The 24790-nt window shown below is 38.5% G+C and overlaps 1 pseudogene; it reads right to left on the bottom strand.

The window, feature by feature from the left end:
- Positions 1 to 3578: 3578 nt before the first annotated feature.
- Positions 3579 to 24790, bottom strand: part of LOC130023686 (axin-2-like) — a 69530-nt pseudogene continuing 48318 nt past the window's right edge.

The following is a 24790-nucleotide window of genomic DNA, read 5'->3' as shown; positions in this document are numbered from 1 at the left end:
TGCTCCTAGTGGTAGTGATATCAAGACAGTGCTGCTTGGCATCAATAGTAATTGGGACCACCATGGCCACCTGTGTGGCGACAGGGATGCCATTTGGTTCTGGGGATAAGCCTGTATCTGTATTCATGCAGAGTATGCATTTTATATCACACTCTTGGTTCCAGGTAAGCAATATATTATTCTAGCATGAACTAGACCTTCAAAATCCAGCAATATGTTATCTTCCTTCGTCGATTGCCTCGAGCAGGCCCCAGTAACGTCTCTTTCATCCTAGCCCTGAGATTATATTCAAGGCTCTTTAGGAGAATGAGGCCCATCATTGTTACTGGTATTTGGCATATTGGGTAGCCACGGGAGTTTGCCAGACTCTGCCCTGTGGGCAGGCTACATTCTATAGCCTGCAAGTTTGTCCAAAGTAGGAATGAGACAATAAGATGTCATAAAAAAGTTCTGATAAGATGTCATTTATCTTCCTTATGCTAAGAAAAATTTAAAGTTCTGTTTCCTATTCATTCATATAATCTTCACATTCACCCTGTGATGATTAGGAGTTTCCTTTTCACAAATCTAAAATTCAATCACAAAAAGTCATAGTGACTTTTTTTATTTTTTGCTTTTTTTTAGGGGGGTCACACCCAGTGATGCACAGGGATTGCTCCTGGCTCTGCACTCAGGAAATACTCCTGGTGGTGCTCAGGGGATCATATGGGATGCTGGGACTCGAACTCAGGTCAGCTGTGTGCAAGGCAAATGCCCTAACCATGTGCTATCACTCCATCCCCAAAGCCATAGCGACTTAATTTACTGTCACAGTTAATAAGTCTTAGGTATGAACCCATGCCATCATTTTAAACATCATAGTGTTCTGCAATTGTTTCAAATAAATAAGAAATTTAGAGCTATGGCACAAAATGTGATCTATTGTGCTATATAATAGATCACATCATCAAGAAATAAAAATAACTTTCTTAGAAATAAATTTGTGGAGCCTGGCAAGCTACCGAGAGTATTCGATATGCCAAACACAGTAACAACAAAGTCTCCAATGGAGACGTTACTGGGTCCGCTCGAGCAAATCGACGATCAATGGGAGGGCCTTTACCTTTACCTTTACCTTTACCTTTACCTTTACCTTTGCCTTAATCTAAAAATAAACATTTAGTAGTTTGGTAGTCATTCTCGGAAAGGTGAAAGAGCATCATTTATTTTCCAACAGAGTGTGTGTGTGCTATGCTTTCCCTTACTTAACATTATATGATTATAATAATAATGTTGACTCGATGAAATTATATTGGAGTTAGTTCTCAGTGATTCCTAAGACAGGTAACTTCATGTATTTTACTCTAATAGACACTTCCTCTAAAAGCCAAGAGGACCCAACTCACTGCTTTGTTATAATTAAATGTGTTTTGCATGACTCAATCACCAGATTTTTCAGCTTTTCTTTAAGTGGATTAATCACCATGACACTGCAGGTCAAGTCCACACCCTAAAATTCAGGCCTTTGAAATATGTTCCAAATCAAATTCTAGACTGCCATTTAGTGTGAAGTCCCATAAGAGAAAAATCAAAACTTGGAATCTGATTTAAGGCTCCAAACGTGCTCCTCTGTGTATGAATAGTGAGTCTTTCTTCCTCAGAGACAGGTGATTGATTTTGCTAAGTCCCTAAAAACTGCCATATCTAATCAGAAAGCTCCAAGTGCTTCTCCAGCACTGATGTAAAGCTACCCCAGACCGCAGATGTGTTGTAAGAATACACTGCACACCAGATATAGAAAACTTAGTATCAAGTCAGAGAGAATGTTAATATATCATTAATTATCTAATCATTTTGATAATTATTAGTATGATTTAAAACATGAATTGGGCTGTCTTAAAATAAATTTTATTATTGTTCAAACTTATATTTTAAAAATAGGAGGGGACAGAGCAATAGTACAGCAGGTAGGTAGGATGTTTGCCTTGCACACGGCAGACCTGGGTTCAATTCTTGGCACCCTATATGGTCCCCTGGGGACCAACAAAAGTAATTTGTGAGCACAGAGCCATGGATAACTGCTGAGTATCTCCAGATGTGCAGCCCCAACAAACAAACAAAAAATGAGGGAATAGGTTTGGGCCACACTGGCATTACTCAGGGGTTAATCCTGCCTCTATGCTCAGAGCCAGATCACTCCTGGCGGTGCTTAGGGGACCATTGATGGTGCAGGAGTTACAACTGGGATCTGCTGCAATCCAAGGCAAGCTCCTTACCCTCTGCACAATATAAGCTAAAACCAATGTTAGGCCCCATGCAATATATTTTCAAATTAATGCTAGGTGTTATTTTAACTGTATGATTTTTGAAGTAAAATAAATTTATTTGGGAAATAAAGAGAAGAAAATAGCTGCATACTTGAGAGAAAATGAGCTTCTCCAGCGTAGAAGCAAGCTTATTTTTACTTTATTAATATAGCAATAGAATACTACCTGTTTTTATTGGTCGGGGCTTTTCTAACAAAAATGATATGAAATCTCTTTGTCAACAGAGAGTGGGCTTCTAATGATCAGCCGAGAGCAATGTTTCCTAAAGTGGCTAACACTACCCCTGGAGGGACATTGGAGCTGAATGGAGGGCAGTATGGCCTCAGGGGTACAATTTGATGTTGCTGTTTGATTTCCAAAAGAGCACTCAATGCTCCCCCTCCTCTCCTTAAAGAGGAAGGTAAGCAAATAAGTTTGGATATCTTGCTAGAATCCACTCCTGATCTGAGAAACAATCAAACTTTGTTCAAGGAGAATAAAGGAACCTTTTGAGTAGGCCCATGATTTTAGTCAGATCACTTGTATACAGTTTGATTAGGACATTCGGATTAATTGCAGTGTTCTGGGATTTGGGCTTTCCATCTTTCAGCCTAGTGGCCAAGGTCCTTGTCCAGATCGGTTCTTGGTAAACAAACTCTGAGGATAAGATGAAACAAGCAGAAATATATTGGAAGAATGCTTTTATTATTTTATTTTATTCTTATTATTTTTCTTTGCTTTTTTGGGGGGAGAGGTCACACCTGGTGATGCACAGGGGTTACTCCTGGCTCTGCACTCAGGAATTACTCCTGGCGGTGCTCAGGGAACCATATGGGATGCTGGGAATTGAACTCAGGTCCGCTGCGTGCAAGGCAAACGCCCTATCAACTGTGCTATCGCTCCAGCCCAGGAGAATGATTTTAAAAGCAGCCACTGAGCAGTAAAGGAAAGACTGAGTATGAATAGAGGAAGAGAGATTCAGCTTCCTTAGCTTTTCCCTGGAGGATCTCTAAAGTTGAGATGGTCTTTCAGATTAAAAAAAAAAGAACTGCTGGTGGAACCTGAATCAGCCTTTCATTGTAGACAGGTCACCCCTGGAACGTGTGTAGTCTTGGATGACAAATTTTATATCGGGTGGTAAATGTTGAGGGAATCTAAGAACTCAGTGTGGTAGGCAGGAAGGTGGAATCACTAGATTAATTTAGAATCTTTCAGTTATAAAAGAAAAATCGGGCAGCATAATAGATCTACAGTCATAGTTTACTCTACACTACATTTCTTTTATTTACTTCCTTACAGGTGAAGAGCAGGACTTCTAGGTATTCTAGTAGATTGGAAGATTAGTGCAGAGTAAGGAGGGACTGCAGCTGGTTTCAAGACCAAACCTGCAACACAGTCTCTTCCTTCCTTCCATTTCGAATTCCCTTCATCTTCAAGAATAGCTTCCACTCCTCTAGAACGGTCATCTGGTAGGGCAATATGCTGAACATGGTATTCTTCAGACTGGGGTGCTGCAAATGTCTAATGCAATTGGTGAAGTATAGTATAAAAGGTGAATTTCCCAAGTGCTCACCATAGGACTATCTTAATTTGTTCAGAGTACTCTGTTAGAGTTGGTGATCCGAGGAATAAGACAGAGTCACAATAGGAGCAAAGAATTTCTTTATTCCTGCCAAGCACGCACACTGGTCGACCAGGGTCCCCTGCAAAGAGGGCGACCCTGTCTTGCTATAGGCATCCCCCCTTTTTTATTTTGCTTTTTGAATCACTCCCAGCGATGCACAGGGGTTACTCCTGGCTTTGCACTCAGGAATTACTCCTGTCGGTCTTCAGGAGACCATATGGGGTGTTGGGAATTGAACCAGGGTCAGCCGGCATGCAAGGCAAACACCTGACTGCTGTACAGTTGCTCCAGTCCCAGGCATCCTCTTTTATCCTCTTACACGGGTTCAGACCTCCCAGGACCCTAGAGTTGTGTTTTTTTTCTAATTGGCAATATCCCTTCCTTGCTGGCCTCACCTGCTAACTCAGATCGCCCAATTTGACTTCCTTTCCCCTTTTTAGACTATAGCCTGCGACTTTGCCTTTTATGGTCCTGCACAACTACTTATTCTTGATTTCCCAGAATGTGTGCCAGTGATTGTGTTAGCTATGTTAAAGATAAACCTGGATATCCTGTTCAATATGCCTGCTCAATGTAAAGCCATTATAATGTAGAGCCACTCTTAACATGGAGTCTCTAATGTCAGTCCCTGAGCCTTTCAACTGTATTAAAATACCATACACTGGGCAACTTAAGCATAACATTTCTAATCATTCTGGGTCCAGTAAAATCCAAAATCAAGTGAAGTCTACGTGGTGTCTTCCTTGCCCATGAATGGCTATATCTTCTCACTCTGTCGTTGTATGGTGGAGGGGGTGAAGGAATATTCTGAAGTCTCTGATGGCCCCTAGACAAAGACACTAATCCTTCTTATGAGTGTTCCACCATTATCATCTTCCAAAGGTCTTCCTTCTCCACCAACAAATACTATGGCAGAAGGAGTTAGGGTCTTAACACTGGAACTTGCCTAATGTTTTTACTATCTATCATCTTGCAGTAAGATGAAGATAAGCTTGGAAGTCTAATGTAGCAGAAAACTGGGAAATGGGAGAACTGGGAGAATACTTAGTACCCTGCAAGCTACGTGTATCCTTGGTGAGGGACATAGTACAGGGGTTGGTGTATGCTTTGCATGAAGCCAACCCCAGTTCCATCCATAGTACTGCATGGTCCCTGAGCACCACCAGGAGTCCTCCTGAGCAGAGAAACAGAAATAGTCCTTGAGCACCACTCTAGCTCTGGGGACTCTTGAGCATTGCAGGGTGATTCTGGTGGCCCTTAGCACTCGCTGCAGGACCAGAATGGCACTGTGACCCATACTGCTGCACCACTGACATGGTTGTTTAAGTATTTTCAAGAGTAGCCTCCACCTCTGACCATTCCTTTGGAGACAACTTCTGCAAAAATATTAGTTCCTATCTCTATTTATTTCTTCATCATTTTTCTTTGATCATATTTAAATATATACATATATATATATAGTTATGTGACATAGTGGTTTGACCACCCAGTACAAAACTTTGGAGAGATGTATAACACACATTTGTGGCTGACAGATGAAAACAGACTCCTGAGCTCTGACCACAGGTCATGTTTCCAAACAGGGTGGGTGTGAGAGGGCAGGGAGGGTGGAGGAGGTCCAGTGACAGTCATGGACAGATATTGGTACTTAGGTGGTGGGCCTGGTGTGTTAAAACATTTTGAAGAGGTGTGAAATTTTATATTAAAACATATACAGTCTTAGAAACCACTAGTACCACGATGAATCAAGTGTGTTTGAAAACAGGTCTAGCATTTAAAGTAGCAGGTCTAGAACAAAAAGTTTCATGTGTTTGAGGACCACTAATTAGATGCAGTGGAGTCATTCAGCTAGTAAGAAAAGTCACAGGTTTTTGTATCAACTGAGTTCAGACTCTCGGATAATGCGGCAGATCTCTGAGATCTCTTGAGTTTCTATTTAGCTATATTTTTTGGTTCTGCAGTGTATTGAGCTATATAATTGTACCACAGCCTAGATGAGTTATTGTAGCTAGAAAATAGCTTCTACTCCTGGTGAGTAATTTATGCAGCAAATGAATTTTCCCAGCTTTTATCAGAGTCCCAATCAAGAAAGAAATTATAATTGTTGTTTTACAGACCAAGAACTCTGGAGTTTGAGAAGCAGACATTATTTTGCATGCATTTATATTAACCACCTGAGTTTTATTGCTTATTTTGAAGAAGAGGATTATTGCTGTAACATCTTTTAGCAAAACAGTTTGTCAGACAAAGTTACTGAAGCTGAAGATTATTCAGTAGAGTTGTTATTTTTTTTCTGATACTGCAATGAACTCAAAACATTTCTATTTAGATTTTATTATTTTAAATTTTAAAGCAATCCTTATTTCTTTAAAATACTCATTCTGAGGATGTCTCTTAATTAGTGCCCAGAGTGTCTGGAGACCACTCCCTGTGGTACTTCACCAACAATGCCAGTGTTCATTGCTATGGCGTAGTGATGGGGATTCTCAGGCCCAGGACTGCTGGGTACCATCAGGGTTATCCCCAGTAATGCTTGGGCTGGGGGGGCACATCCAGTGCTGGGGATCAAATTTAGGCCATTTCAAAAGGCATGCAATCTAGAACTCTGCACTATCTCCAAAGCCCCCTGGTAGGGTCCATTTTATGAATAACCCTAATGGTTCCTTAAAGTTCTGTTTTATCTTACAGAAAAAAATTGTAGTAACAGATATAATAAATCCTTGCTAGTATATTTATGATAACTTATCAGGAATATTTTAATTAGAACAAAACCAGTCAATAAGTATAAAATAATGATAGGAGGTGTTTTTTTCTCACTACAATCCATAAGAATTCTTATAATGTCACTTTAATTTTAATAACAGGCAGCATTTTTTTGCTTTTTTAATAAATAAGCAAAGTAAAAACTTTAGAAAAATACTATTTTAAAGATATTATTAAAAATAACTTTTGTGCAAGTTTTAGTTACAAAGAATTAAAGTTTATAGTATTTTGTACTATAAGAGCAAAACCGCAGATGGTCCTTTTAAGTTAGTGTATCCCAGGTTATCTTCTCGTGAGGGAAGAACGGATTGACAGTCCTTTAGGAAACATCCACAGCTTACATTGAACTTGGAAAAGACTTAAATCGCTGTGACACAGCTTTTTAACAGTTCTCTTCAGTTTCTTTTGTTGACAATGGACAGTGGGGTTGGTCTCCTGGGAGAAGAGCTGAGTTGGTGAATGAGTGATGAATAAAGAACATCTCACTAAAAATTTGAACCAACCCTCCTCTATGGCCTCCCATGTCCTTTGATATTTATCATATTATACAATACATGAAACATTTTCATAAGTAAGGCATACTAAAAGCAACATAAGTGAATATTAAAAATTAATTTACCCCAGGATGATTAAAAACTGAATAAGATTGAACTTAGCATTTATGAATATTTTATCTTATTTAATATATTTAATTTACATGCCAAGAAATATATTTCCAGAATGTTTTTTATTGATTGGGTTAGGGCTGGAGTGATAGCACAGCGGGTAGGGCATCTGCCTTGCAAGGGGCCAACCCAGGTTCAATTCCTCAACCCCTCTTGGAGAGCCCGGCAAGCTATCGAGACTACCTCGCCTGAACGGCAAAGCCTGGCAAGCTACCCGTGATGTATTTGATATGCCAAAAACAGTAATAACAAGTCTCACAATTTGTTGTGAGATGTTACTGGTGCCTGCTCGAGCAAATGGATGAACAATGGAGGATAGTGCTACAGTGCTACTGTGAGTTAGACTATTGAAACTTAATTATTATAGGTTAATCCAATTGTTTGCAATTGTGTTAATGTTCATGGTTTTAGTATATACACTTACTTTACTTTCCCATTACTGGTGTGGAAACTCTCCATCATTTTCCTAACGTTCCTTCTAATCAGTTTTATCTTTCTCCACACCCAGCCCTCAACTCACTTGTATTTTCAGTTCTTTAATTTAGTGTCCTGAGTTTATAATAGCTTGATACTTTTCTATAATCTCTTTTGTTTCTTTATTTACCACAAATATATGAGATCATCAAGTACTTGTCCTTCTCACTCTGGTTTATTTCACGTAACATGATACCCTCTAGAGCCATCAATTTGCAAAAAACTACATGATTTTTCCTCATGTGTGACTGTGTATGGCTTGGAGCAATAGCACAGCGGGTAGGGTGTTTTCCTTGCACGCGGCCAACCTGGGTTCGATTCCTTCATCCCTCTCGGAGAGCCTGGCAAACTACCGAGAGTATCCTGCCTGCGTGGCAAAGCATGGCAAGCTACCAGTGGCGTATTCGATATGCCAAAAACAATAACAACAAGTCTCACAATGGAGACATTACTGGTGCCCTCTGGTGCAAGTCAATGAACAACAGGAGGACAGTGCTACGGTACTACAGTGCTACAGTGACTGCGTATATGTATATTGTACCTTTTTATCTCAATTTGTCTCTATTTGAAATTTGGTTATTTTCTTGCCTTCATGATTAAATTAAATAGTTAAGTACATATACTTGGGATACATATACTTTTTTTGGAATTATATTTTCTGTGTGTGGGGATAGACCTATCATACTATTTTCCAAAGAGGTTAAACCAGATGCCATTCCTATCAACTGTGAGTGGATGTTTCTTTTTCTTTTTTAACACATTCCCACCAATACTTTTTGTTTTCAATATTTTTGATATGTGCCATTCTCACTACCGTGAGATGATACCTGATAATAAAGACCAGGTCAACAAAATAAATGATAAAAATCTTATGATCCTATAGATTATTGCGGAGAATTCTTTTGAAAAAATTCAATTATATGTCATGCTTAAAAAAAATAACCTTCAACAAAATAAGGATATAAGCCCCCATCCCTCTATTTTTCCAGGAGCCTGGAAGTCACACCCATGATCTGCCTTTGCCATCTTATAAGTTCATTAATTGACCATGATCTTGAGACTCATAAATCCCTAACGGCTATGATCCAGAGACGCACAAATAAATCTCAGAAGAGAGCAACAAGTTGCAGAGATGCCTCTGGACCCTGCGCTAGACAATATCTCATCCAGGGAACCCTGGAGGTGGTGTGGGTGAACCACCACCCACTGCAGCAGAGCCCCAGCAGAGAAAAACTCAATCTCCACCATGCCTAAGAGCCCGTCTCCACAGGCTTGGGACAGCCTTATCCCAGAATGAATCTGTTGAAACACTCAACGGGTTTTGTAACCAGAATCTCCAAGCTATCTTCGATTTGGAGATGGGTGATATTTCCCCAACTCCCTGTTCTTCTGGGAGACTGGCAGTCATGACCACAAACTATCTCTGACACAATATAAACTCATTAGCAGGCCGTAGAGACATTTGGACATTGGCTTTGGCGCTGCAGTGCGCTGCTCTCTGGAGCTGCTTCTTACTGCCCAGGAGGCAGGGCGGGATTCCATCTACCCTGCTGTCCTTCATGGACATGGAGTCTTTTGTCAGCGAGTCGCTGGAGATCTCGCTGTCATTGGCGCTGGTGGTGGGTGCCAGGACGTAGCTGGCACCCACGTGGTAGGGGCTCATGGGGTCATTCCACTTGAAGGACCTGTATCCACTTTTCACAGCCTCCATGGACCGCCTGGTGGCCATCACCCTCAGCGTCTTGCTGTACAAGCCGACCTCCGTGGGGGCCAGCTTGCACCTGAGGTCGGCACAGGTCCACTCCTCCTCCTTGTTCAGTGTGGGCAGGTAGCTACAAACTAGCTGGCCACCCAGCTGGCTGCTGAGGTGGTTTGTATTCTCCATGCCACTCGAGGTAAGTGTCGGAGGTCAGGAATATCTGGTAGGAGTTCTCCTCCATCACTGCCTGGACCTCTGTCTGCACCTGGTCCAACATGGCTGAGTCTATCTGCTGCTTTCTGATGCTATCGCAGATGTAGGTCTTGGTGGCCGGCTTCAGCTGCTTGAACACATTGCTGCTGTTCTCGATGTACCTCTTGTAGATGGCCTTGGCCACACTCAGCGTCTTGGCATCCTTCAGGCCATAATTCGGGTTTCCCAAAGAGGAATAGAAAGAGCTATGCTTGGAGTATCATGCTTTACTCAAATAAGAGAAAGAAACTGGAGTTCCGACCCTTGTTGATGGTCAAGAATCAGTTTTGCTCTTTCATAAAGAAGAAAACCGAATGGCTAAAAGGCACATGAGAAAATGATCCACATCATTAATCATCAGGGAGATGAAGATCAAAACCACAATGAGATATCATTTCATACCACAGAGACTGGCACATATCCACAAGAACAAAAGCAATGTGTGGCGAGAAAGGGACCCTTCTTCACTGCTGGTGGGAATTCTGACTGGTTCAGCCCTTTTGGAAAACAGTATGAACAATTCTCAAAAAATTAGAAATTGAGCTCCCTTTTGATCCAGCAATACCACTCCTGGGGATATATCGCAGAGAGGCAAAAAAGTATAGTCGAAGTGAGGTCTGCAATTGTCTGTTCATTGCAGCACTCTTTACAATAGCCAGAATCTGGAAAAAACCTGAGTGCCCGAGAACAGATGACTGGTTAAAGAAACTTTGGTACATTTACACAATGGAGTACTATGTAGGTGTTAGAAAAGATGAAGTCATGAAATTTACATACAAGTGGTACTACATGGAAAGTATCATGTTAAGCGAAATGAGTCAGAAAGAAAGGGAAAGACATAGAAAGATTGCATTCATCTGGGGAACATAAAGTAACAAAATAGGAGACGAACACACAAGAATGGCCAAAATTAGTACCAGGAATTTTACTCCATGGCTTGGAGGACAGCCACACATGCTAGGGGAAAAGGGAGCTCAGATAGAGAAGGGAGCACCAAATAAAGGGTGTTGGGAGGATCCTCCCAAGATGGGAGAAGCATGCTGAAAGTAGACTATAGACCAAACATGATTGTCACCCATTGCCTCTTTTGAAAACCATAACACCCAATAAGAGAGAGAGAACAAAAGGGAATGCCCTGCCACAGATGCAGGGTGGGAGGGGGGGACAGGGGGTGGGAGGGATTCTGGGATCTGTGGTGGTGGGAAATGGACACTGGTGGAGGGATGGGTATTTGATCATTGTATAATTGAAACCCAAGCACAAAAATTTGTAAGTCTACAACTGTACCTCATGATGTCTCACTAATAAAAATTTAAAACACATTGAATATAATAATAATAATAATAAAGAATCAGGTTTGCTGTCTCATTTGCCAAGGTGTTGAAAATCAGATGGGCTGGACATGTAATGAGATTTGGAGATGACTGCTGGAATAGAGCCATTATGGACTGTATTCCACAGGACATGAAAAGATTGCTTGGCCTCCCACCTATGAGATGGTCAGACTTCTTTCTCAAGATCCTGCATGATCGGTGTGAGGCTCTCTGTGTTCCTAGAAGGAGCAGATGCCACTGGGCTACACTAGGACGCGACAGGGACGAATGGAGACGTTACAGGCGCCCGCTCAAGCAAATTGATGAGTAACGGGATGTGAAGTGATCAAGTTATCAAGTGAAGTGGCCATAATCCAGAAACTCATAAATCCATCTCAAAAGAGAGCAACAAGTCTGTAGAGACACTTCTGAAGCTCAAAGTCACCATCCAGTCAAAACTTTAGGTCCAGTTTTATCTCCCCATTCAAATTTTTATAATTTCTTGAGCAACAGCTCAAATTCTACAACACACACATACCAGGAGTAGCAACCATATTGGGTGGGATGTAAACTAGAAGGCAACCAATCTTGAGTAAGAGGACATAGTACAAGGCTTAAGCTGTAACAACATGTTAGCACCCTCTTATACAAGAGCTTAATGGCTCCAGAGTGACATACAACATTCTTCATACACTTTCTTCTAAGGAAATCTTATTTTATCATTTTAGCGAATTATTTATTCATAACAAGCAGTACAAAATAAATTATTTAGGGCCTGCTATTGGGGCAGGCTTGGGTGGTAGTTGGGAAAATTTGAAATGATGGTGGTGGCAAGGTGTAATGGAGGGATTGGTGTTGGAATATTGAATGTAATAAATCATTGTGGACAACGTTATAAAAATAAAATTAAATAAAAACGAAATAAGGCTAGAAGGAACGTTTCTCAAGACACTAATGAGCATTTTCAACAAACTCATTTTTACAGTATTTTGTGCTCCTTTAAATGTTGTATGAATACATTTCTTGTAATCATTTAGCATCGCTTCTAAACTTTTTTTTTTTAACTTTTTGGGGTAGAGGACTCAGACCCTGCAGAACTCAGGGACTTCTCTTGACTCTGTGATTGGGGATCACTTTTGTGGGGTCAGAGAATGGAACGTGGGCCTCTTGCGTACTTGAGTTTTAAAAAGGTCCTGTCTTTCTTTGTGGTTGCATTAGAGATTACAGTGTTCTTTAAATTATCAAGGCTTACAAAAGGTTTACAAAAGGTTCATATTGTACATAAATGTACGAACCTTATAAGTGCACAGTCACTTTATTACCCCCAGTTTTGATGCACTAGTTCCCATAGTATTATATTCATCAGTGCTATAATGCCTAAAATTTTTAAGTGTTTCAATACAAAGATTGAATACTGTATTATTAATCATATTACTTATAGATCGGGTTTGAGCGATAGCACAGGGGGTAGGGCGTTTGCCTTGCATGCGACCGATCCGGGTTAATTCCTCCGTCCCTCTTGCAGAGCCTTGTAAGCTACCGAGAGTATCCCGCCCACACAACAGAGCCTGGCAATCTCCTCGTGGCATATTTGATATGCCAAAAAACAGTAACAACAAGTCTCACAATGAAGACGTTCCTGTTGCCCGCTTGAGCAAATCGATGAACAATGGGAAGACAGTGCTACAGTGCTATTTTATATTTTGTTATTTTACGACCACTTTTTTTCTCATAAAAGGCCTTTAATCAAACTCTTGTTCATATATCTGATATATGTCATTTTTTCTCTGTATGTTATCAAGATATTTTATTTATCTTTTGTATTTAGTAGTGTTCATGATGTGTTAAGGTGTGTGTGTCTGTACAGCAAATCCTATGCCTGTGCCTTCTTTTTTTTTTAGTTTACCAAGTTTCAGCATTTGTACTCTTCAAAATGTTATCAAACTTCAGAATCTTATATACATATATATTTTTAAAAATGTTTTCTTCATTGTTCCTTCTCCATGTGGAACTAGTATTTTATTATTTGTTTACTCATTTTGTCTTTTTCCCCCTGGTTAGACACTTCAGATAGAATGATCATTAAGTTCCTGAACTCCTCTTCTTCATTTTGCTGATGAGTTCACCCAGCAAAATTTTTATTTCAGAGCTGTTTAGGACTAAGATTGATTTTGTAATAGTACTTTTCTTGTTACTGATATCTTATTTTTCATTGAAGAATATATTCTTTTCTATCCTACAGCAGTTATAAAAATGAATTTACAAATGCCATATCCTTTCAGGGTTAGTTTCTATGGCAGTCTTTTCTGTCAAGAATATTAATCTCGATGTTGAATATTTTTGTCCTGTTTTCCACTGAGTAATGCAACGTTGCATGCTGATTATTCTAATGAATTATAGAAACTCTGCCTTTCATTACCTTAAAATTGAATATTAATTCTTGTTACTTAAAAAAGTGCTTAGGCATAAGTTTCAAATTCTATTCCACTTGTTAGTGGACTGGAGCGATAGCACAGCGGTAGGGCGTTCGCCTTACAAGCGGCGAACATGGCCAACCCGAGTTCGATTCCTCCGCCCCTCTTGGAGAGCACGGCAAGCTACCGAGAGTATCTCGCCCACACGGCAGAGCCTGGCAAACTACCTGTGATATATTCAATATGCCAAACACAGTAACAACAAAGTCTCCAATGGAGACGTTACTGGGCCCACTCGAGCAAATCGACGATCAACGGGAGGGCCTATTTAGGTTTTGTATTTGTTGTTTTTATTTCTTGATGGGGTTGGTGTGATTTTGGGCCACATTCAGCTATTTCTTGCTCCACTGGGACTTTCTGTATTTTCCATGTGCTTTTCCCCCCATTCTCTAGTGTCTTCAGAAAGTTCAGTGGCTTATTTGTCTGGAGTTTGTAATCATTTTTAAAAAATTTAAGTTCCTTACTAAAACAAAAAGGAAGAAAAAAGTTTTTTAAAAAAATTATTTAAGGAAAATATAAACTATGTTTGAAAAGTTACTTATACTGATGGTTATTTGGGGGAAGTTATTTGGATCACTAAATCAATTTTTATAATTTTTAAAAATTTTATACTTTTAAAGATGTAGTTTTAAGACCTTATCTTACCCCATGATTGTGTGGTACATACCTTTGTGCGTTTTTTCCCCTTAGCCTTTGTGTTTTTGGTTTCCTTAAGTGAATAAAGTCAAGTTAGGAGATGAAACACAGTCATAAAAAAAAAGATAAGAAAACTAATGTAAGGAAAAGTACTAATGAAATGTATGGCAGAATGAAGGATATAGGGAAGATATTAAGGCTTTGGCCTCAGACCTAAACTTATCAGAATCTCAACGGCTAATGTGTTTGAATATAGAATTGTACCCATGTTCAATATAGAATTACAAAATGTTACAATTTATTTTTTTTTAACATTTTTCTTCTTTTATTTTTATTATTTTTTTTAAATTAAAACTCAGGTGTTGGTATTTATGATTCTGGTGTCCAGCTAGCTCATCTCATCATCTTCTCAGTGCCCAAGACCCCTGCACCCAAGTCTTTGTGTCACCACCCGTTCACCTATTCTCCAACTAATCTGACATTGTAATTTTCAAGGAACATTAAAAGTACCTAGTTAAATGCTGAAAAAAGTTAGTCAAGGGTATCTAACTAGTAAGGAATAGAAAATACTTGAGTCAGGGCCAGAGTGATAGTTTAGTGGGTAGGTAGGGTGATTGCCTTAAACACTGTCAACACAGGTTCAATCAATGGCACCCCATAGGATCCCCAGAAACTGCCAGTATTGATCTCTGAGAATAGAGCCAGGAGTAAGTTCTCAGCCCAGTCATATATGCCCCACAAACCAAAAAAAAAAAAAATTAAATCAAAGACCCTTAATTTTGGGCTTATTTACTCTTTCCTTTACCTGAGTAATTCCCAAATTCAACTTCTAAGGTTTTTATAGACTTGAGAAGATATTTCCCTATATCAAAAGCCAAATTTAACATTTATCATCAGAAACACCTCTTATATTAAAAATATTATTGTGTAAAGCCAATACCTTTGGTTGTACTAGTTATTTCATGATATTAGGAAGTTACATATCTATTAAGGCATGGATATAGATAAAAGCGACATGAACTGATAAATAAACACTTGGTGAGAAAATGTGAGTTATTACTTTATACAGTGCATATAATCGAACACAATCTGACATGAAAAACGTTTTATCAAAACCTTTTAGTAGCCAGTGTACAATTTTATCCTATTGGTTTTCAAGACTAAGGCAATACTCATATTATAAGGACACCTTGCTGGTATCATATTCATCTGCAGTAATTAATGAAAACTGGCTTTCAACTGCAGACAAGTCATCTTTAATAACAATTTAATGACATCTCACCATGATAAAACACTTAAGTTTGTTTTCTTTTAAGTAAGAACATCAATCATATCACCATGCAACTAAAAAAGTAGGCTTCAAAGAATAACTATCCTTTAGGAAATAAATTTGATTTTATTTTCACCTGAAGGCATAAGGTAGAGTCTTATCAAGATAATGAAGTTGTTGTATATGTTTTGTATAAAATTTCACTGAGGGTGTTAATTTTGAATAGTTATAAAGCACTTCTTTAAAAATTATAATTTGCTGAGGCTTGTGATTCAAGTATTTGTAATTATGTTTCTTCTTAATGTTCCAGTATTCTTCTTTATGCAATCAGCTGATAAACTCATATTTAAAGACTCCATCTAATTTATTTACGCTTTTCTTTATGCAAAATATTATCCTTATTATCTATCATAGCTTTTGTTTCTTAAAAATGCATAACATATTTTTGGAGCCAGAGAGATATCTCAGTAGCCTAAACATATGCTTTGCGTGTGGGCCTGAGTTCAGTGTTCATATGATCCCCTGAGCACTGTCCTCCTGTTGTTCATTGATTTGCTCCAGCAGGCACCAGTAACGTCTCCATTGTGAGACGTGTTGTTACTGTTTTTGGCATATCAAATACGCCACGGGGAGCTTGCCAGGCTCTGCTGTGCAGGCGGGATACTCTCGGTAGATTGCTTGGCTTTCTGAGAGGGACGGAGGAATCGAACCCGGGTTGGCCTCGTGCAAAGCAAACGCCGTACCCTCTGTGCATGAGCCAAGAGTAACCCCTGTGCATCGCCAGGTATGACCCAAAAAGCAAAAAAAAAAAAACCTCCAATTTTATGGAAATTAGTAATTGATGACATTTAAATTAAAAAAAAACCCATGTTTTTAAAAGCTTATATTAATGCTCTTCAGCTTTAATACAGAATTTTTTTAATTTTTCTTTTTGGATCACATGCGGCGATGTTTAGGGATTACTCCTGGCTCTGCACTCAGAAATTACTCTTGGTGGTGCTCAAGGGACCATATGGCATGCTGGGATTCCAACCGGGGTCAGCCGTGTGCAAGGCAAACGCCCTACCTGCTGTGCTGTTGCTCCAGCCCCTAGTACAGAATGTTTAAGTAGAGGTCAGGGAGAGATCTAAGTGGTTAATAATGTAAAATTTGTATACATCAGAATGTATACTTCTTTTACTTTGTATGCAGCAGAACTGGAACCATATGTCTCCTGAGCAAGGTGAATATAGCCCTGGAGATACTTGGAAGATACTATTTGTGAAGTTGATAGTCCCCGGCAGTGCAAGTACTGACAACTCTGCACCTTTTGGCTCTAGCAAGAACCTCAGTGCCCAGTTGGCTGTGTCTCTCTTGAAATGACTCTTGGGCATCCTGTGCACTGTTTGGAACACCCTACTCCAAAATAATGTCTAAATATAAGCAACAAAGATAGAGAATTTCTTAACTAAGAGAATCCCATTTGGGTCTTTCCAGATTAGAAAAATTGGCCAACTGTTGATAAGTATTTTAATATTTCAACTGAAATTCACTAAGAAATAACGTGTATGCATGAATAATTTTATAAACAGAAAAATTTGAATTCTTTGTTTCTGAGCCACAGCGAAGGTGCTCAGGGCTTACCCCTGGCTCTCTAATCTGGGATCACTCTTTGATGGGCTCAGGGGATCTTGTGGAGTTCCAGAGATTGAACCCAGAACCCTAATGCTTTCCCTGCTGTACTATTCCTCTGGCCACAGTATACATTGGAATCTCATGCAGGATTATCAAAATATTACTTATTTTTAATGTTATAAATCGGGTGTTAATTTTTAAGAGAATCATTTGTGAATTCCAGAATTAAGATGTTATAGTACCAAGGCCATAGAGATATTACAGCTTCCAGTACACATGCCGCAGTCCAGGCTTGATCTCTTACAGAGTTCCCTGAGCCTTCCAGAAGTGGCCTCTAAATGAAGAGCCAATAAAAAGCCCTGAGCACTGCTATATTATTTAGGTACAAAGCATAGAAAGTTAGAATTCCGAAAATCACCTAACATATAAGAAAAAAAACCCCTTCCATTTAAAAAAGCAAATGGGCGTTCAAAGAGATTACGAAACTGTTTCAAGATGATTTATCTAGTTTCAAGTAAAATTTGCATTGAAATTCCACATTGTATTTTCTATCATAATTGCACATATAATGAGAGAAATGACTCCTCGAAGCTTTTAACCTTTTAAATCAATTTCCTATATATGTCCATATACTTTCATTGGACTCTGAATGAGCAATATACTTTAAAGTGCTCTTACAGCATTTGTATTCCTTGAACTATCATCTTCTTCATAGACGTGTAATTTACAAGATGATCTTCCTTCCGAAGAGCAACCTCAGCCTGAATTAATGTCAGGTATTTGATGGAATAAACCTAAGGAAGTTCTTGTATAGTCAAATATTTTTATATTAAAATTTTGAGTTTTTAAATAGAAAACAATTTTTCAATCATCTTTTCTTAGATTACTTTTTTTGTTGTTTGTTTTGGCTCCACACCTTTGATGCTCAGAAGATACTCCTGGCTCTGTACATGGGAAATTCTCCTGACGGTGCTGGGGACTATAGTTGGAGATAGAACAAATTTTGTTCTTGTGCAAAAAAAATCACTCAACCCTCTGAACGCTGCTGGCTCTGGCTTCTGCTTAGATTACTTTTATTTTGTTTGTTTTTTTTTCCAGTAATTATTTTTCCAGGAAAGAAAAGAGTAACAATCATAATCTTCAAGAAAAACAATATTTCAAATGCAATGGACAAATCAGTGGTTAAAAAAGAAAACTTTGTTGAATTGACTTGGAGGTGGTAATACATTTGTCTAGAGAGATGCTCGATTTATTTAACATAACTGATATACTAGGTTCAATAGAAGGTTGATGATCATTTTAGTTTCTGTGTGAATCCTTGAGTGGTTACAGGCAAGTTGTTTAATTTGACTATGGCTGAGCAATCTGTGATTCATAGTTCCACAGACAAGAGAGGATGTAATTTTCTGGCCTTCATTATTGAGATCAATAAGAAAATTGTATAGGAGGCCAAGCATGTCTGGAATAATTAAATAGAGTTGCTAGAACCTGTTTTCTCTATTTCTTTTCTTTAATTCATGAAGAGACTCCCAAGAAAATTTGGACTTGAAAAATAAATAAAACCCAATCAGCCTGCTAGTTTTTTCACTTGAAACATATTGCAAATGACTTGAGTTGTATGCAAGAAAAGTGCATACTAAAAAGTCATTACTTTTCTAAGGTCAGAAACAAGGAGCAATGAAAACCATGCAGAAAATGTATAAGATGTGATGTGTCTGTGTAGGGGGTTGAGTGCTGAGGACCAGAGGAGAGACAAATATGTTATTCAAATATGCCTTAAACTGGAGGAGGCTGAATTGTTATGCTTAGATTCTCTTCCAAACCAAGTTACCATATGCTGACTATATTCTACATTCTTTGCTTCATAAATTATGTAGCAAAAATGTTTTGCACATAAATCATATTTTGTAAAAACTCAGCTCCAAGTGGGTAGTTGTAAGTTATTTTAAATGCAATAGTTTTTTTTAATTCCTTTTTACAATCTGTTTTTCTGTTCAGAATACGTTATTTCTTTTTATCACTATCATCTCTTAGTCTTTTAATTTATTTTGGAATTTTCACTTAGCATGCTTTCATTAACGATACTTAAGCATGTAAGACTTATTCATTTATTGAATAATAAACATATTAATTGAGAAAATGTTTTGAAAGCGGAATATATTTTTAAAACAACATTGATGTTAATAGGTAGAAATTTTGTGATTATTAGCACTGTTTTTATCATAGTTTTTTCCCCATCATTGTGTATTCACACAACATGACTTTGGACAGATACACATCTTACAGCTTGGTGGTACAATCCTAGAAATATTTTCACATGATAACAATGAAAGTTGTGAATATATACTTTCTAAAGAAGAAAACAAGATACTTGGGCCAAAAAAGTTGAGCTGAAGTTTGTAGTTCCCATTTCCTGTGTTTTTCCTCAGAGTATCTAGTGATGAGTACATGTGGATACTTTATAAGTAAGGAAACACAAATCATACCTGCCTTAAAAATTGGAAGAGATGTTTCACATTACTTAGACATAACATTACCACATTCTTATTGTTGAGGAAGCAAAGATCAAAAGAAATGGAATGATTAACTTGAGGTCTAAAGACTGCCTGCATATGCTCGCATCCCATGTGCTCCAGTTGCCACATAGTTGGGAATGGGAAGAACAGATTCAGTCAGAGCTGGATTTTAACATTTGCAACGTGGCCTTATGCACAAATTGCACCACTTCTCTGGGGCAAATTTCCCCATTATCGATTTTAAATAAAAATGGAGATAGCATTATCTCTTCCTAAAATTTTTATGTTTAGGCGTCAAAATGTGTATATATAACCCAATGACTGTTACATGCTCCAAAAATGATAGTGAGAATAGTGTAAAGAGGATCATGGGAAAGTCAATGAGGGAAAAAGAAAATCTTATGTATGAGTTTGTCTAAATACCTGTTTTATTTATTTTCAGTGACTGTGACCGAACCCAGGTCCTCAGATATACCAGGCATGTGCTTTTGTCGGAAGATTGATTCTACACTCCCCCTTAAAGGCTTATTTTAATTCCCATAATTAAGGACAGGAATTTCTCTGCCATTTTTGACAAGGATTATGAGCAAATACAATCACAATTATTTTTTTTAAGTTAACTCATCCTTACTTACAAAATGATTCACAGTTGCATTTGAGGCATACCAGAGTTCCAATTTCTTTTCACTAATGTCCTCAAATTTCCTTCCCTCTCTCACCACCACCACCATGGGTCCTGCCTCCTTTACAGGCACACTTTTAAGATTAATTGTTGTGGTTTGCGTACCATGTTTTCAGTGTTGTTGGTTCTATGGTTTATATACAGAGATATTAATATACATAAGAATACACACTTCCACATGCCCACTGGGTCTGAGGTCCCTTCCCCCTATCTGTTACCTCCTGTCCACCTCTTCTTAATTTCCTCCTCTATTTCTTTTCTTTCTTACCATTAGTTCTGTAATCTATGGGCAAGAGTAGCACTGTAGCAATGTCTTCCTGTTGTTCATCGATTTACTCAAGCAGGCACCAGTAACATCTCCATTGTGAGACTTGTTGTTACTGTTTTTGGCATATCGAATAGGCCACGGGTAGCTTGCCAGACTTGGCCATGTGGGTGGAATACTCTAGGTAGCTTGCTGGACTCTCCGAGAGGAGTGGAGGAATCAAGCCCGGGTAGTATTCCATTGTATATATCACAACTTCATTATCACCCATCCATCACTGAACACCAAGGTTGATTCCATATCTCAACTATTCTAAGGGCTGCAATGAATAACAGTGTTCTTATTTCCCTTTGAATAAGTTTTTTTTGTGTCCTGGAGATAGATGTCAAAAAGCGTAATTGCTGCATCATATGACAGCTCTACTTGTACTTTTCTGAGAAATACCTATACTTGTTTTCCATAGGGGTTGAACCAAAAATCATCCCCACCAGCAGTAGATGATAGGTTTTTTTTCCCCACATCCCCGCCAACACAGAATTTTTTTAGATGTGTCATTCTCTCTGGTGCATGATGATATCTCATTGTCATACTGATTTGTATTTTCCTGATTAAAAGTGATGGTGAACACTTTTTCATATGCCTGTTGACTATTTGTCAGACTTCTACAGAAAAGTGCCTGTTTATTTTCTAACCATGTTTTTAAAATAGGTTTTTTTAAATTTTTTTTTTGGGTTACACCCGGCAATGCACAGGGGTTACTCCTGGCTCTGTACTCAGGATTTACTCCTGGTGATGCTCAGGGGACCATATGGGATCCTGGGAATCAAACCTGGGCCGGTTGCATGTAAGGCAAATGCCCTACCCGCTGTGGTATTTCTCCAGCCCCTAAAATAGGTTTTTGGTTTTAGTTTTTTTGTTATTGTTATGAGTTCTTTATATATCTCAAATAATACACCTATATCTGGTGTTTGGCATGCAACTGTTTTCTCTCAGTTATACAATTTGGGTATTTTTTAGTTTTAGCCCATTTTTTTTCTTTCTTTTTTGACTTTGGACCACATTCAGCTGTGCTCAGGAATTACTATTGACTCTACACTCAGGGATTACTCCTGGTGAGTTTGAGAGATGATATAGGGTGCTGGAGATATTTCATTTCATTTTTCATTTCATCATCCTGTTATTCGTCGATTGCCTCGAGCAGGCCCCAGTAACGTCTCTTTCATCCTAGCCCTGAGATTATATTCAAGGCTATTTAGGAGAATGAGACCCATCATTATTACTGGTATCTGGCATATTTGGTACGCCACGGGGAGTTTGCCAGACTCTGCCCTGTGGGCAGGCTACATTCGATAGCCTGCAAGTTTGGAGATATAATTCAGGTTATTCCTATATACAAATAATAAATTACAAGAGAAAGAGATAAAAGAGTTTATTCCATTAAAAATAGTGCACAAAACCATCCATTACCTATGAGTCAAATGGACAAAAGATGTGAGAGATTAATACCTCAAAAACTCTAAATAGTTTTAGAAAGACATGGACGATGACCTGGGAAAATAGAAAATATCTTATGCTCATAGATGGAAGGATCCATTTTGTCAAAACGAGTCCTCTATATAAATTGTTGTATACATTAATGCAATTCTCATCAAAATTCAGGTAACATTTTTCAGAGACTTAGAACTTTAAATAACTAAGATTGTATGGAATCATAAAAAACCTTGAATAGCCTGTGCCATATTGAAGAAATAATAAATTGGGAGATCTCTTATTACCTAAAGATACTGTACTGTAAAGTTATCATAATATAAACAGCATGGAACAGAATAAGGATAGACTTTCTGACCAGTGGGTGATAAGTGAGTATTCAAAGACAAATCAACTAGTTTTTGAAAAAGGATTTGCATGCATAAAGTGTACTAAAGATAGCTTCTTCAACAAATTGCTTTTAGAAAACTGTATAACCACATGTATGTGAAAAATCGCTAATCATTTTTTAATCATTCTTTCCACAATATTGGTTTAGGTTGAATATTTTTTGTCACAAAAAACATAAAGATGGGAAACTGAGTTAGGAATAATGAACTATAGGTAGCAAAAACTGAATAAGAAAACAGACAGTTTTAAATAATAGAAGAATAAAGAAGTGCTTATGCTCATAAAATAATGTTTTATATCAACATCTCCAGAATCTCACAGACTCTGGGATGGGCAACGTACCCCCATTCCCCCGTTCTTACCGGAGCCTGGCAGTGATGCCCATGAACTTCTGGCACCCTATAAGCTCATTAACTGGCCATGATCCAGAGACCAACAAATAAATCTTGGAAGAGATTCACAAACTGCAGATATGTGTCCGGATCCTTAAGTCACCATCCAGTTAAAATTTAACTTCAGCTGTATCAAATCTTGTTATGATCATTTTTTAAGCTAATTATTCATAACAAACAAAAACACTGTAGCGCTGTAGCACTGTCATCCCATTGTTCATCGATTTGCTTGAGTGGACCCCATAACGTCTCCATTGTGAGACTTGTTGTTACTGTGTTTGGCATATCAAATACGTCATGGGTAGCTTGCCAGGCTTTACCATGAGGGCGAGATACTCTCGCTAGCTTGCCAAGCTCTCTGAGAGGGGTGGAGGAATCGAACCTTGGTCAGGTGGGTCGGCCGCATGCAAGGCAAATGCCCTACCCACTGTGGAATCACTCCTGCCCAAACAGGGCCTGATATTGAGGCATATTTGGGTGATGGTTGGAAAAACTGGAAATAATGGTGGTGAAAAGGTGTGTGGTGATGGGATTGGTGTTGAAATATTGAATGTAATAAATCATTGTGAAAAACTTTATAAAAATAAAATTAGATTAAAAATAAGAATAGGAGCTTTCTTAAGATGCTAATGACCATTTATAACAAACCCATTTATACAGTGTTCCTTTAAATGTTGTATGAATATGAAATATGTTTCTTGTAATCATTTAGCATTGCTTCTGAACTTCATTTTTAATTTTTTGAGGCAGTGGACTCGTGCCCAGCAGTATTCGGGCCTTCTCTTGGCTCTGTGCTTGGGGATAACTCCTATGGGGTCAGAGAATGGAATATGGGCCTCTTGAATACTTGAGTTTTAAACAGTCCTGTATTTAAAATTTTAGAGTTCCTGGAGTGCGTGGCTGCAACTTCTCATACTCTATACCACTGATGTACCAGGATGTGCTTAGGATGTAAAGTAGAAGGCAACAAACCATAGGATTAAAAAAAAATAGCACGCGAGGCTCTACCTGTAACAACATGTTAGTAATCTCTTATACAAGGTTCTAGGGTGAGATACAATAGTCTTTGTACACGTTCTTCTAAGGAAACATTTTTTTTAATTTAATTTAATTTAATTTTTTTAATTTTTATTAGTGAGACATCATGAGGTACAGTTGTAGACTTAAAAATTTTTGTGCTTGGGTTTCAATTATACAATGATCAAATATCCATCCCTCACCTGGCTAAGGAAACTTTTGATCATTTTTAGCAGATTATTCAAAACAAGAAATGCAAAATAAATAATTTAGGGCCTGCTATTGGGGCAGGGCTTGGATGATGGTTGGGAAAATTGGAAATGATAATGGTGATGTTAGAGTGTATAATTCAAGATTCGAACACAATATATCAGCAAAGAGTTTAAAGCTTTTATTAAGGAGAATTGTTAAAGACTGACCAGCCAGGACCTCACCATGGAAAGACAGTTGGGGTCTGATCCTCCCCCCAGCCTCCCCACACTGCAGGAAAAGGTTTAAATAGCCCAAAGTCACATCCTTGACTGACTACATTGTTCTTTCTTCCTAACTGACCTGTAAGCTGATTGGTTAGTGCCACTTTGGGTGCCCCTTTGTTCTATTCTTTCCATGCCTGGCTGACCATTACATTCCTTATTTTTACTGATTGACTGACACTTTCTGCAAGTATTTTGATTTTTGTTCCTTCTGTTCCCTTTTCACAGCTGGTAGGGATTTGCCTTGTATTCGACCAACCTGGTTGGCCCAGGTCTGATTCCTCCGCCCCTCTCAGAGAGCCCGGTATGCTACTGAGAGTATCTTGCCTACATGGCAAAGACTGGCAAGCTCCCCGTGACATATTCGATATGCCAAACACAATAGCAACAAATCTCACAATGAAGAAGTTACTGGGCCCATTCAAGCAAATTGATGAACAATGGGAGGACAGTGACAGTGACAGAGACAGTTCTTTTTTCCCAGGATGTGGTCTCAAG

This window comes from Sorex fumeus, unplaced genomic scaffold (assembly GCF_029834395.1).
Source record: "Sorex fumeus unplaced genomic scaffold, SorFum_2.1 ptg000024l, whole genome shotgun sequence".
In the NCBI taxonomy this organism is placed as follows: Eukaryota; Metazoa; Chordata; class Mammalia; order Eulipotyphla; family Soricidae; genus Sorex; species Sorex fumeus.
The sequence above is the reverse complement of the archived record's forward strand: the minus strand, read 5'-3'. Positions and strand labels throughout refer to the sequence as shown.